Raw genomic sequence first — 13353 nt, forward strand, 5'->3', positions numbered from 1 at the left:
GCTGTTTGTTGTCAACTGCACAACAATGAGTGACTGAACTGGCCAGGATATTCCAGCTCCCACTGCTGCCAGAGTAATAAGCAGTGGCAGAAGTCAGGGCCTTTGCCTCTGAGCATACCCTGACATTCAGAAAGATTATGGCTGATCTAAACCGTCCCTTCATAAAATATCTCCATGTCTAAATTCCCATTAGATGCGTTGTTCCCCTGCACATTCTCACTGACTGAGCTACGACGGTCAGTTCTTCTGTACCACCGCAGGCCACGTCCGAACCATGCGCTGGGCCTCCTGATCTCGTCAAGTCAACTTTATTTGTCCCACACACACACACATACAAGATGTGCAGTGAAATGAAAGTGGCAATGCCTGCGGATTGTGCAAAAACTACAGAACAGAATACAAAATCAGTATTTACATGTTAGAAAAAAAGACACAACACAACAGTAAATGAGTCCCTGGTGAGATAAGAGTTTACAGTCCTGATGGCCTGTGGGAAGAAACTCCGTCTCATCCTCTCTGTTTTCACAGCATGACAGCGGAGGCGTTTGCCTGACCGTAGCAGCTGGAACAGTCCGTTGCTGGGGTGGAAGGGGTCCCCCATAATGTTGCTGGCTCTGGATCTGCACCTTCTGATGTATAGTTTCTGCAGGGGGGCGAGTGTAGTTCCCATAGTGCTTTCGGCCGAACGCGCTACTCTCTGCAGGGCCTTCTTGTCCTGGGCAGAGCAGTTCCCAAACCAGATTGTGATGTTGCCGGACAAGATGCTTTTCTACAGCCCCTGAGTAGAAGCACTGAAGGATCCTCAGAGAGACTCTGAATTTCCTCAGCTGCCTGAGGTGATAACTGCCTTACCTTACTCACCAGTGCGGCAGCGTGTGATGTGGACTCCCAGCACACTAAAGCAGCTCACCCTATCCACAGTAGTCCCATTTATCTCCTGTGGCGTGTACGTCCTCGGTTGTTGTGCCCTTCTAAAGTCCACAATCAGCTCCTTAGTTTTTATGACATTCAAGAGGAGGCTGTTGTTCTGACACCAGAGTGCCAGGACAGCCACCTCCTCCCGGTAGGCCTTCTCATTGTTATCGGAGATCAGGCCCACCACCACAGTGTCGTCAGCAAACTTGATGATGGTGTTGGAACTGAACCTGGCCACACAGTCATGTGTGTACAGGGAGTACAGTAGGGGGCTGAGGACACAACCCTGGGGGGGATCATGTGTTCAGGGTGAGGGGGTTGGAGGTATGTCTCCCCATCTTGACCACCAGGGGCCTGAGGGTGAGAAAGTCCAGGACCCAGGCACACGGGAGTGTTCAGCCCCAGTTCCAGCAGCTTCTCAACAAGTCTGGTGGGGACTATGGTATTGAAGGCTGAACTGTAGTCAATGAACAGCATCCTCACATAGCCCCCCTTCCGGCTGTCAAGGTGAGAGAGAGTGGTGTTCAGAACCTGGGAGCCCACATCATCCGTGGATCTGTTCGGACGGTATGCAAACTGTAGCGGGTCCATGTTGCGAGGGAGGAAGGCGCAGATGTGGTTCTTGATCAGCCTCTCGAGGCATTTCATGACTACCAAGATGAGGGTCACGAACTCACTGACGTCACTGGAACTTGTTTGGAACATATTCCAGTCGACATCTGTCAGTGCATCTTGCAGCATGGCCTCTGACTGGTCGGATCACCGCTTTACGTGCCTCGTCACTGCTGCTTCCCGTGCTATCCGTTGTTTATACTCCGGCAGCAGGAAAATGGCAGCGTGGTCAGATTTTCCAAAAGGAGGGAGAGAAACAGCCTAATCAATCCCCAGGGTGCTGCAGGTCCTCCAGTGGCCCATTCCACCCACACCTCCATCCAGACACATTGATCCATTGTCTCACAAGTCCACCACTCCCCCTCCGTGCCCTAGCATGTCCCACAGCCGACCTCGAGATCCAGAGCACCACCGAGATCCAGAGCACCACAGAGATCCAGAGCACCACCGAGATCCGGAGCTCCACCCAGATCCAGAGCACCACCCAGATCCAGAGCTCCATCCAGATCCAGAGCACCACCCAGATCCAGAGCACCACCCAGATCCAGAGCACCACCCAGATCCAGAGCACCACTGAAGGCCCAGTGGGACCCCTGCCTGCTCACTGGCACAGCTGTGTTCCTGTGTCCACCGGTGCTATCTGGAATCCCGGGAAATTCCTTCCCAGTCCATTCTCCATTTTGTACCTCCACAAGCCAAATATAGTGAGAAGACACATATTTAGTTTGTCAGAACACCATCAGAAGAGTTTCAGTCTGCGTTTCAATAGTCCACTAACAAGACAGTCCTGCACTAGTTTGCGATGGTCGTGTTACACCCAACACATACAGAGATGGACAATAATATATCCGATATATGTCCAGAGCAATGAAATACAGCACTTGGTGAATACCTTCATGTGTTAAGGTTGTTAAGATTTTTTTATCAAAAACATTGTTGATGTGAGATTCTAGAAACTGATTGTTAAATATCCACAGCTTCTTTACTAAAACAAATGTGTATTCCCTAAATCAGTGTCACACAGTGTTTTACATGATGCGCAGGGAGGAACTGCAGATGCTGGTTTAAACCGAAGATAGACACAAAATATTGGAGTAACTCAGCAGGACAGGCAGCGTCTTTGGAGAGAAGAATGCCGTCTGTCCCGCTGAGTTACTCTAGCTTTTTGCGTTTTAAATGACGACAGCTCAACCATTTGAAAAGGCCGCTCGTGAGAAGCTGGTTTAGTGCAGCCAGATCAACTGCTGAGGAGTTTAGTCATGTTTAAGACTTCCACCCCTCACCATCCCCTCTGCCACCCTGCCTCCTCACTGTCCCCTCTCTGTCACCATCACCCCTCATTGTTCCACCCACTGCTGATTGATTCCGTCACTGGTCCTGCAGCCCATCGCTGTCCTGCTTGCCCTCTCTCCTCCCTGCCAATGAGTTTAAAAATCCAGCATGGTGGCGCAGTGGCAGAGTTTACACTAGAGACTCTGTACAGACAGCACCTATAGTCAGTATTGAACCAGAGTTTGTACATTCTAGTGACCCCATGGGTTTTCCCCAGGTGCTCCAGTTTCCTCCCACACCCCAAAGACGCACAGATTTGTAGGTTAAATGGCTTCTGTAAAAATTGTAAATTGTCCATAGTGTGTGGTAGTGTGCAGGGATTGTTGGTCAGTGCGGACTCAGTGGGTTGGAGAGCCTGTTTCCGTGCTGAATCTCTAAACTAAACTAAACTACATGTGGGCTCTTAGTTGATGGAATCAGAGTGATGGGCAGAAATGCCTGTGTCTGTTGTGACAAGGAAAAAGTTATCGTATCTTCAGCCCTTCTACCCAGAACTCAGTTGTAGTTTCCATATCAGCCTTTAGCCCACAAGAGGTCATAGCTTCATAATTAAAGGACGTTCCTTTAGGAGGAAGAGTTTTTTTAGTCACAGGGTGATGAATCTTGAATTAATTGCAACAGTAGGCAGAGGAGGCCAAGTCTATGGATATTATTAGGGCAGAGATGGATCGATATTTGATTAGTACAGGTGTCGGGGATTGTGGGGAGAAAGCAGGAGAATGGAGTTAGGAGGGAAAGATCAATTAGCTATGATTGAATGGCAGAGTGGGTTTAGTTTAAAGATACAGCGCTGAAACAGGCCCTTCGGCTCACCGGGTCCGCGCCGACCAGCGATCCCCGCACATTAACACTATCCTACACTCACTAGGGACAATTTCTTTTTAACATTTACCAAGACTATTAACCTACAAACCTTGTACGTCTTTGAAGTGTGGAAGGATCTCGGAGAAAACCCACGCAGGTCATGGGGAGAACATACAAACTCCGTACAGACAGCACCCACACACGATCTAGTCGGGATCGAACCTGGGTCTCCGGCACTGCATTCACTGTAAGGCAGCAACTCTACCGCTGTGCCACCGTGACTTGATGGGTTGAATGGCCTAATTCTGCTATCATTTATGAACCATAACTGTTTCCAATTCTCTGTCACTTTAATTCTCCATACCCCCATACTACCATTATGATCTACCCTAATGCTACATAGTAGCAGGAGGAGGCCATTCGGCCCTTCGAGCCAGCCCATTCATTGTGATCATGGCTGATCGTCCCTATCAATAACCCGTGCCTGCCTTCTCCCCATATCCCTTGATTCCACCAGCCCCTAGAGCTCTATCTAACTCTCTTAAATCCATCCAGTGATTTGGCCTCCACTGCCCTCTGTGGCAGGGAATTCCACAAATTCACAACTCTGGGTGAAAAAGTGTTTTCTCACCGCAGTCTTAAACGACCTCCCCTTTATTCTAAGACTGTGGCCCCTGGTTCTGGTCTCGCCCAACATTGGGAACATTTTTCCTGCAATTAGCTGGTCTAGTCCTTTTATAATTTTATATGTTTTTATACTGCCCAACAGGAGCTGAAGGAGCAGCACCTCGTTTTCAATCTGTACACGTTGCATCTCTTGCAGTTTAATGTTGCCTCTAGCAGTTCTGGTTGGTGCAGGACCTGCCCAGTTATATCCCTGCACTGCCACCTGCCGGTCAAATCAATAATACAGACAGACGGTTGGAGCAAGAGGAGCACCAATGGGCCTGTCCAACTTAGGCGACTGCAGAAGACTCTGTGATCGCCACATGTTCACAGGTGGTTGCCGGGGAGTCGCCTTCATGGTCGTGAGGAGTTCCCGCATTCTGAGAACTTGTCGCGGCCTCATTATGGTCACCGCAAATTTTTCAATATGTTGAAAAATTAACGGCGACCAGAATGAAGCCGCCATGGAGAGTAGCGAGAATTCTCGTGCCGTAGGTGGGTCGCCAGGAGGTCCTAGTGGGTCGCCAGGAGGTCGAAGGTCCTCGTAGGTTGTAGCCGGTGCTAACCGGTGAATTTCATTGGCTCATTGGGGAAAAAAAACGTAAGCAGTAGTAAGTTCAAGTTCAAGTGAGTTTATTGTCATGTGTCCCTGTATAGGACAATGAAATTCTTGCTTTGCTTAAGCACACAGAAAATAGTAGGCATTTACTACAAAACAGTGGAAGTTGTAGTTGAGCCTTTTATTTTCCGGAGCTCCGCAAAAGTCGCCGCAGGCAGGCGCCATGTTAGTAAGTAGGATAACCGACTGTTAATGTCTGCCGAGCTTCACAACTGTGTATCTCTGGCTTCTTAAACGTTGTCTTCACTTCTCCCCTCCCCCTCTTTTAAAGGACTTGCGTGACCCTTCCGTATACTGTGCTTTCACCGTCTTAATTACAGCGCCAACCTTCCTGTTCATCGCGGTGTGTGTCTGTATCACCTTGGCTTTGCACCGTGTCAATTTCACTCAGACAGCGCTCCCCCCGCCTGCCTAACTGGTTAGCACTCAACAAATGCTTTTCACTGTACCTCGTTGCACGTGACAATAAACTCAACTGAACTACTGATACTTGCAGCAAATGTGGTTTAGTTCAGATAACTGGCAGTGCACGTATGTGCTCAAAACATTAGTTTTGCTTGTTGTGGTGTTTCAGACTTTGTTTCCTCCCCAGTCATCCGTGCCCCACCCTCACACCCACCCCCCCTCCTTCAACGGACCGCTCCTCCCATCCACCCCATCCTCATTCCTGCAGCTTCCTCCTTTACAATTTTATTTCTCACTTTTCCTTGTACTAATGGAACGTCATTGATGTGAAACTTTATTAAGCATATTAACATGAAGAGATATTCTCTTTGTGTCCGGACTGGCAGCCTGACCTCGAGGAGTTGCTGCACTCCCCCCCCCCACACACACACACAGACCTCCTTGATGGTCTCTCTGCTCCCCGCCCTGTCATTTCATACAGTTTGATGTGTCCGCACACATGGGAGGTAGAACTGTTGCCTTGGATTGTTGTTGAGTAAACCTGGCAATCATTCACTGTTTATCCAGCATGGACAGACCAGAACCGGTTCGACTGCTCCAACCAGTCACAATCACCTCGGGCTCGCATTGTTTCACAGCGAAGGAATGCCAGGCTAAAGTCAAGACTTCCCCTCCCTTACACAGAGCACTCACAATGGACAGGCAAGTGATCTTGAGTCATGGTGACACAAGGCGCCGTGTACAGGCCACCCTCTCCAACTGAGCAATGCTCATGTTTCTACTCTACAACACTCCTCCCTCATAACTGATCTCTCCCATTCTACCCCACCCCAGAAGAGACATGGGTGGGGTACAGTGGAACAGCTCACAGTTGCTGCCTCACAGCTCCAAAGAGCCAGGTTCAATCTTGACCCCAGGCGCTATCTGTATGGAGTTTGCACGTCCTCCCTGTGATTGTGCAGGTTTCCCTGACAACCCAATGACGTGTGGGTTGGTCCTGTCTATGTTGAAACCTTCAGGGAACAATGTACCTGTAACCCTAGATCTTTCAGTTAAATAACCATCCTCAGAGTCCTGCATTTCATAGTGTAAGTCCTGCCCACTATATTAATCCCACATGCCTGCATTCATTCCATATAGTGCCCCAGAGACAGAGCACAGAAACAAGCCCGTCAGCCCAGCTCGTCCATGTAACCACGATCTCTACCTGCGCTGGTCCCATAACCATATAACAATTACAGCACGGAAACAGGCCATCTCGGCCCTACAAGTCCATGCCAAACACTTATTTTCCCCTAGTCCCATCTACCTGCACTCAGACCATAACCCTCCATTCCCTTCCCATCCATATAACTATCCAATTTATTTTTAAATGATAAAATCGAACCTGCCTCCACCACTTCCACTGGAAGCTCATTCCACACATCTACCACTCTCTGAGTAAAGAAGTTCCCCCTCATGTTACCCCTAAACTTCTGTCACTTAATTCTGAAGTCATGTCCTCTTGTTTGAATCTTCCCTACTCTCAATGGGAAGAGCTTATCCACGTCAACTCTGTCTATCCCTCTCATCATTTTAAAGACCTCTATCAAGTCCCCCCTTAACCTTCTGCGCTCCAAAGAATAAAGACCTAACTTATTCAACCTTTCTCTGTAACCTAGTTGCTGAAACCCAGGCAAAATTCTAGTAAATCTCCTCTGTACTCTCTCTATTTTGTTGACATCCTTCCTATGATTGGGCGAACAAAATGGTACACCATACTCCAGAATTGGTCTCACCAATGCCTTGTACAATTTTAACATTACATCCCAACTTCTATACATTACATTCAACATAATCAGTTGAACAGCTGCGGCTCGCCTGCAAAAGTTTTTACTTTTTGTTGTTTTTTTTGTCTTGTTTTAGCTAAATTTTAGTTTATTAGGTTGTGTTATGGGGGGGGGGGGGGTGAAACATGTTTTTTTTGTCTCTTCCTTCGGGGGAATGCAACTTTCTTGTCGTATCCCCCTTCTCTGCCTCCGTCTGCGCTGAGGCCTAATGGCGGAGCTGGCGGTCTCCAACCTGTGACTGACCTCGAGGCTCCGGAGGCAGAGCCAGCCAGGACTTACCAACGCGAGGCTGGCCATCTTCGGGGCTAAGGCAGCGATGGCCCGACTTGCTGATGCGGCGTTCCAGCTTTCGGCAGCGGCCCTGGAGCTGAGGCAGCAGGACTCGGAGCTGAGGCAGCGGGACTTGGAGCTGATGCAGCGGTGGCCCGACTCGTTGAGGCTGTGGCGGCCGATTCGGAGCAGAGACGGCGTTCCGGCTTTCGGCAGCGGCGACATCACCACGTAGGTCCGCTGGACTGGAGGGCGGCATCTTCGGCCTGGATCGATCGCCTCAGCGCAGAGGGAGAACAAGGAGGGAAGAGACAGAGACTAAGACTTTTGCCTCCATCACAGTGAGGAGGTGCTTGGTGAACTCACTGTGGTGGATGTTAATTTGTGTTTATTGTATGTTTTGTTATTTATTATTATTGTGTATGACTGCAGGCACCGAAAGGTCTGAATGACAATAAAGGAATCAAATCAAATCAAATCAAATCAAATCAAATCAATACTCAATGCTCTGATTTATAAAGGCCAGCACACCAAAAGCTTTCTTTACCACCCTATCTACATGAGATTCCACCTTCAGGGAACTATGCACAGTTATTCCTAGATCCCTCTGTTCAACTGCATTCCTCAATTCGCTACCATTTACCATGTACGTCCTATTTTGATTTGTCCTGCCAAGATGTAGCACCTCACACTTATCAGCATTAAACTCCATCTGCCATCTTTCAGCCCATTCTTCCAAATGGCCTAAATTTCTCTGTAGACTTTGGAAATCTACTTCATTATCCACAACACCACCTATCTTAGTATCATCTGCATACTTACTAATCCAATTTACCACACCATCATCCAGATCATTGATGTATATGACAAAGAACAGTGGACCCAACACAGATCCCTGAGGCACCACACTAGTCACCGGCCTCCAACCTGACAAACAGCCATCCACCATTACTCTCTGGCATCTCCCATTCAGCCACTGTTGAATCCATCTTGCTACTCCTGCATTAATACCCAACAATTAAACCTTCTTAACCAACCTTCCATGAGGAACCTTGTCAAAGGCCTTACTAAAGTCCATATAGACAACATCCACTGCTTTACCCTCATCAATTTCCCTAGTAACCTCTTCAAAAAATTCAAGAAGATTAGTCAAACATGACCTTCCAGGCACAAATCCATGTTGACTGTTCCTAATCAGACCCTGTTTATCCAGATGCTTATATATATTATCTCTAAGTATCCTTTCCATTAATTTGCCCACCACTGAAGTCAAACTAACAGGTCTATAATTGCTAGGTTTACTCTTCAAACCCTTTTTAAACAATGGAACAACATGCGCAGTACGTTGTTGCCTTGCCTTGCCTGGGTCGCCGCGCTGGAGCTCTGGCGAGCTGGACCGCCGTGAGCAACATCTCCGGGCTGCGGGTTTGCGGAGCGGAGAGGCGGCGTGCGTAGAGGCGGCAAGGCGGCAGTGCGGAGAGCGGGCGCTGACTTTTTCATCTGGAGCCTGGGAGCTCCAAACCGGCGCGGCCTTGTCGGCTTCGGCAGCCGCGGGCTCCAACCAAGAAGCGGCCGTTCCAAGTGGCCCAGCCGCCGAAAGGACTCTCCCGATGCCAGGGCAAGACCACCCGGTGAGAACGGCCAGGGACATCGGGCCTCCGTAGAGGCAATTGCGGTGGCCTCAATAGGCCTGACTTTGGGGTGAACATGGGGTGGGGACTGGACATTGTGCCTTCCCCCACAGTGCTATCCACTGTGGGGGGATGATTTTTTTGTCTAATTGTAGTCCTGTAGGTCTGTGTCCAAGATGGCTGCCGTGAAGAGAGAGTGGACGCTGGCGCGCTTTGGCTGCCGCTGCTCTCTTTTCACACTGTTTTTGATTTTCTGTTTTTGGATTGAATTCTGTTTTTAATTTGTGTCACTGTGATGTCTTTAATTACTTGTTTTATTCCGATTATATGTTTTTATTCCGATTACTATGTAAGGTGTCCTTGAGATGTATGAAAGGCGCCCATTAAATAAAATTTATTATTATTATTATTAATCCTCGGGGACTATTCCCGTTTCTAATGACATTTGAAATATTTCTGTCATAGCCCCTGCTATTTCTACACTAACTTCCCTCAATGTCCTAGGGAATATCCTGTCAGGACCTGGAGACTAATCCACTTTTATATTTTTCAAGTGTCAGCACTTCTTTTTCTTTGAATCTCATAGTTTCCATAGCTACTCTACTTGTTTCCCTTACCTCACATAATTCAATATCCTTCTCCTTGGTGAATACCGAAGAAAAGAAATTGTTCAATATCTCCCCCATCTCTTTTGGCTCTGCAGATAGCTGTCCACTCTGTCTCTCTAATGGACCAATTTTATCCCTCGTTATCCTTTTGTTATTAATATAGCTGTAGAAACCCTTTGGATTTACTTTCACCTTACTTTTACTCCATGCTGCCTATAATTATTGCAGATCTCTCTCTTTTTGCGAACCAAGTGTCCAATTCCCCTTGAAAACCATGGCTCTTTCCAATTTTTACTATTTCCTTTCAACCGAACAGGGATATAAAGATTCTGTACTCTTAAAATTTCCCCTTTAAATGTCCTCCATTTCTCTTCTACATCCTTTCCCATAAAACAAAATGTCCCAATTCACTCCTTTTAAATCCTTTTGCATCTCATCAAAGTTAGCCTTTCTCCAATCAAAAATCTCAACCCTAGGTCCAGTTTTGACCCTCTCCATAATTATATTGAAACTAATGGTATTGTGATCACTGGACCCGAAGTGCACCCCAACGCATACCTCCGCCACCTGACCTGTCTCATTTCCTAACAGGAGGTCCAGCAGTGCCCCATCTACCTGAATTGGGCCCACATCACTGTAAACCTTGATATACCAGTCTGGAGAAGGGTCTCGACCCAAAACGTCACCCATTCCTTCTCTCTAGAGATGGTGCCCGTCCTGCTGAGTTACTCAATCATTTTGTGTCTATCTTCACTTGAAACCTTGTAGTTTTAGTTTAGAGATGCAGCATGGAGACTGAGTCCACACCAACTATCGATCACCCATACACTAGTTCCATGTTATCCCACTTTCGCATCCACTCCCTACACACTGAAGGCAATTTACAATTAACCTGCAAAGATCCATGTCTTTGGGATTATGGGAGGAAACTGTAGCACCCAAAGGAAACCCACGCAATTACAGGGAGAACATGCAAACTCCACACAGACAGCACCTGGGTCTGTAGTGCTACATGCAGCATCTCTATCAGCTGTTACACTGTGCCGCATTTTCTATCCATGTACCTGTCTGAATTCCTTTTACATGTTAGAATTTTACTTCCCAGTCACTATTTTTAGCTCAAACATAGTCAATGCCGGTAACATCCTCATGAACTGGGTGATCAGAACAGCACACAATACTCTGTGTGGTCTCACCAACCACTTGTAGAGTTGTAACATGACATCCCAACTCCTGTACTCATTGATCTGATCAATAAAGGCAGTCTTCAGTACCCTATCTGTGTTATTGCTTTCAGAGACCTCGCTATTGAGGATAACCAGAATGTCGCCGAATACTCTCCTGAATGGTAGAGAGCACAATGACTGCTTGCATCACAACCTGGATTGGCAACTCGAATACCCTGGAATGAAGACTGCAAAAAGTGGTGAACACTACCCAGTCCATCACGTTCTGACCTCCCCACCATTGAAGGGATTTACAGGAGTCACTGCCTCTAAAAGGCAGCCAGCATCATCAGAGGGCCACACCACACTCCTCCTTGGATTTTCTTGACCCACATGAAATGATTCTCACACCAGACCAGACCAGAGATGTGGGCTCAGGGATTCACTGAATGAAAGACAGAGCACAGTTGAGTGTTCTTTGTTTTTAAAACCCTTCAAAACTAGGTTTAAATGTCAGGGGACCTAACGCAGTGCTTTGTGTGACTAGACTATGTAGCACTAAATGATAGAAACATAGAAAATAGGTGCATTCGGCCCTTCGAGCCAGCACCGCCATTCATTGCGATCATGGCTGACCGTCCCCAATCAATAACCCGTGCCTGCCTTCTCCCCATATCCCTTGATTCTACTAGCCCCTAGAGCTCTATCTAACTCGCTCTTAAATCCATCCAGTGATTTGGCCTCCACTGCCCTCTGTGGCAGGGAATTCCACAAATTCACAACTCTCTGGGTGAAAACGTTTTTTCTCACCTCAGTCTTAAATGGCCTCCCCTTTATTCTAAGACTGTGGCCCCTGGTTCTGGACTCACCCAACATTGGGAACATTTTTCCTGCATCTAGCTTGTCCAGTCCTTTTATAATTTTATATGTTTCTATAAGATACCCCATCATTCTTCTAAACTCCAGTGAATACAAGCCTAGTCTTTTCAATCTTTCCTCATATGAGAGTCCCGCCATCCCAGGGATCAATCTCGTGAACCTACGCTGCACTGCCTCAATCACAAGTATGTCCTTCCTCAAATTAGGAGACCAAAACTGTACACAATACTCCAGATGTGGTCTTACCAGAGCCCTATGCAACTGCAGAAGAACCTCTTTACTCCTATACTGAAATCCTCTTGTTATGAAGGCCAACATTCCATTAGCTTTCTTCACTGCCTGCTGTACCTGCACGCCAACTTTCAGTGACCGGTGTACAAGGACATCCAGGTCTCGCTGTACCTCCCCCTTACCTAACCTAACCCCATTGAGATAATAATCTGCCCCCTTGTTTTTGCAGCCAAAGTGGTGTCCATCTTATTACGTACGTTAAACCTCATGCTCTGCACACCTGTAACTGGGAGAGATCAAAGTACGTCAAGGACATCAACTACAAGTGGCAAATCTGCTAAACTATTTTATACATATTTATCTTGCTTCACCAGAGAAGATAGTTTGAGAGAAGATAGACATAAAAATCTGGAGTAACTCAGCGGGTCAGACAGCATCTCTGGGGGAAAGGAATAGGTGACGTTTAGGATTGAGACCCTTCTTCAGACTGAGAGTCAGGGGAAAGGGAAACAAGAGATATAGACGGTGATGTAGCGAGATAGAGAACAAATGAATGAAAGATGTGCAAAAAGGAAACTGTGCATTGTTGGCTGTGGGCTAGAGGAGGACACATTATACAATGAAACTCAACAGGGTGACAGTGAAACTAGTATGATGACTGGGGTGGGGGAGGGACGGAGAGAGAGAGAGAGAGAGAGAGATAGAAGATGCAAAGGTTACCTGAAGTTAGAGAAATTAATATTCATACTGCTGGGTTGGAAGCTGCAAAAGCAAACTATGAGATGCTGTTCCTCCTATTTGCATTTGGCCTCACTCTGAAAGTGGAGGAGGCCTAGGACAGAAAGGTCAGTGTGGGAATGGGGAAGGGAGTTAAAGTGTTTAGCAACCAGGATATCACACAGGCCCAGGTGGACTGATCGAGGATTCAGTGAAACGATCGCCTACTCTACCCGTGGTCTCTCTACCTTGAAAAGTGAATAGTACTCAACAAACACACTGCATAGTTCAATGATATAGCACCATAAAGTCCACCATGTCACGGGCCAGCTGGGAGCAACCTGAAGTCAGCAACACATCTCGTGACACAAGTCAAAGGGCAGGAGTTGACAGCCCAACCCTCATCAACATAATCACCACAGTCGGTGGGGAATGGTGTAGAGACGTTCGCAGATGCAACCCCACTCTACAATGAGCACACTACAAGGAGCTGCAGATGCTAGAATCTTCAACAAAACACAAAGTGCTGGAGGAACTCAGCAGGTCAGTCAGCATCTCTGGAGGGAATGGATATGTGATGTTTCGGGTTAGGGACTTTCACTGGAGTTTGGGCTGAGGGGGGAATCTTATAGAAACATATAAAATTGTAAAAGGACTGGACAGGCTAGA

At 47.3% G+C, this 13353-nt stretch overlaps 1 protein-coding gene across 1 annotated transcript in view; it reads left to right on the plus strand.

Annotated features, from left to right (window-relative positions):
* The window catches only part of nfrkb (nuclear factor related to kappaB binding protein), a 115540-nt gene that overhangs the window by 99022 nt on the left and 3165 nt on the right, over positions 1-13353 (plus strand). Inside the window, exon 27 of the transcript XR_004416762.1 lies at positions 1019-1021. The gene's annotated coding sequence lies outside the window, so the exon portion shown is untranslated. The remainder of the gene's footprint in view (positions 1-1018; positions 1022-13353) is intronic.

This window comes from Amblyraja radiata, chromosome 33, assembly GCF_010909765.2.
Source record: "Amblyraja radiata isolate CabotCenter1 chromosome 33, sAmbRad1.1.pri, whole genome shotgun sequence".
Lineage (NCBI taxonomy): Eukaryota > Metazoa > Chordata > Chondrichthyes > Rajiformes > Rajidae > Amblyraja > Amblyraja radiata.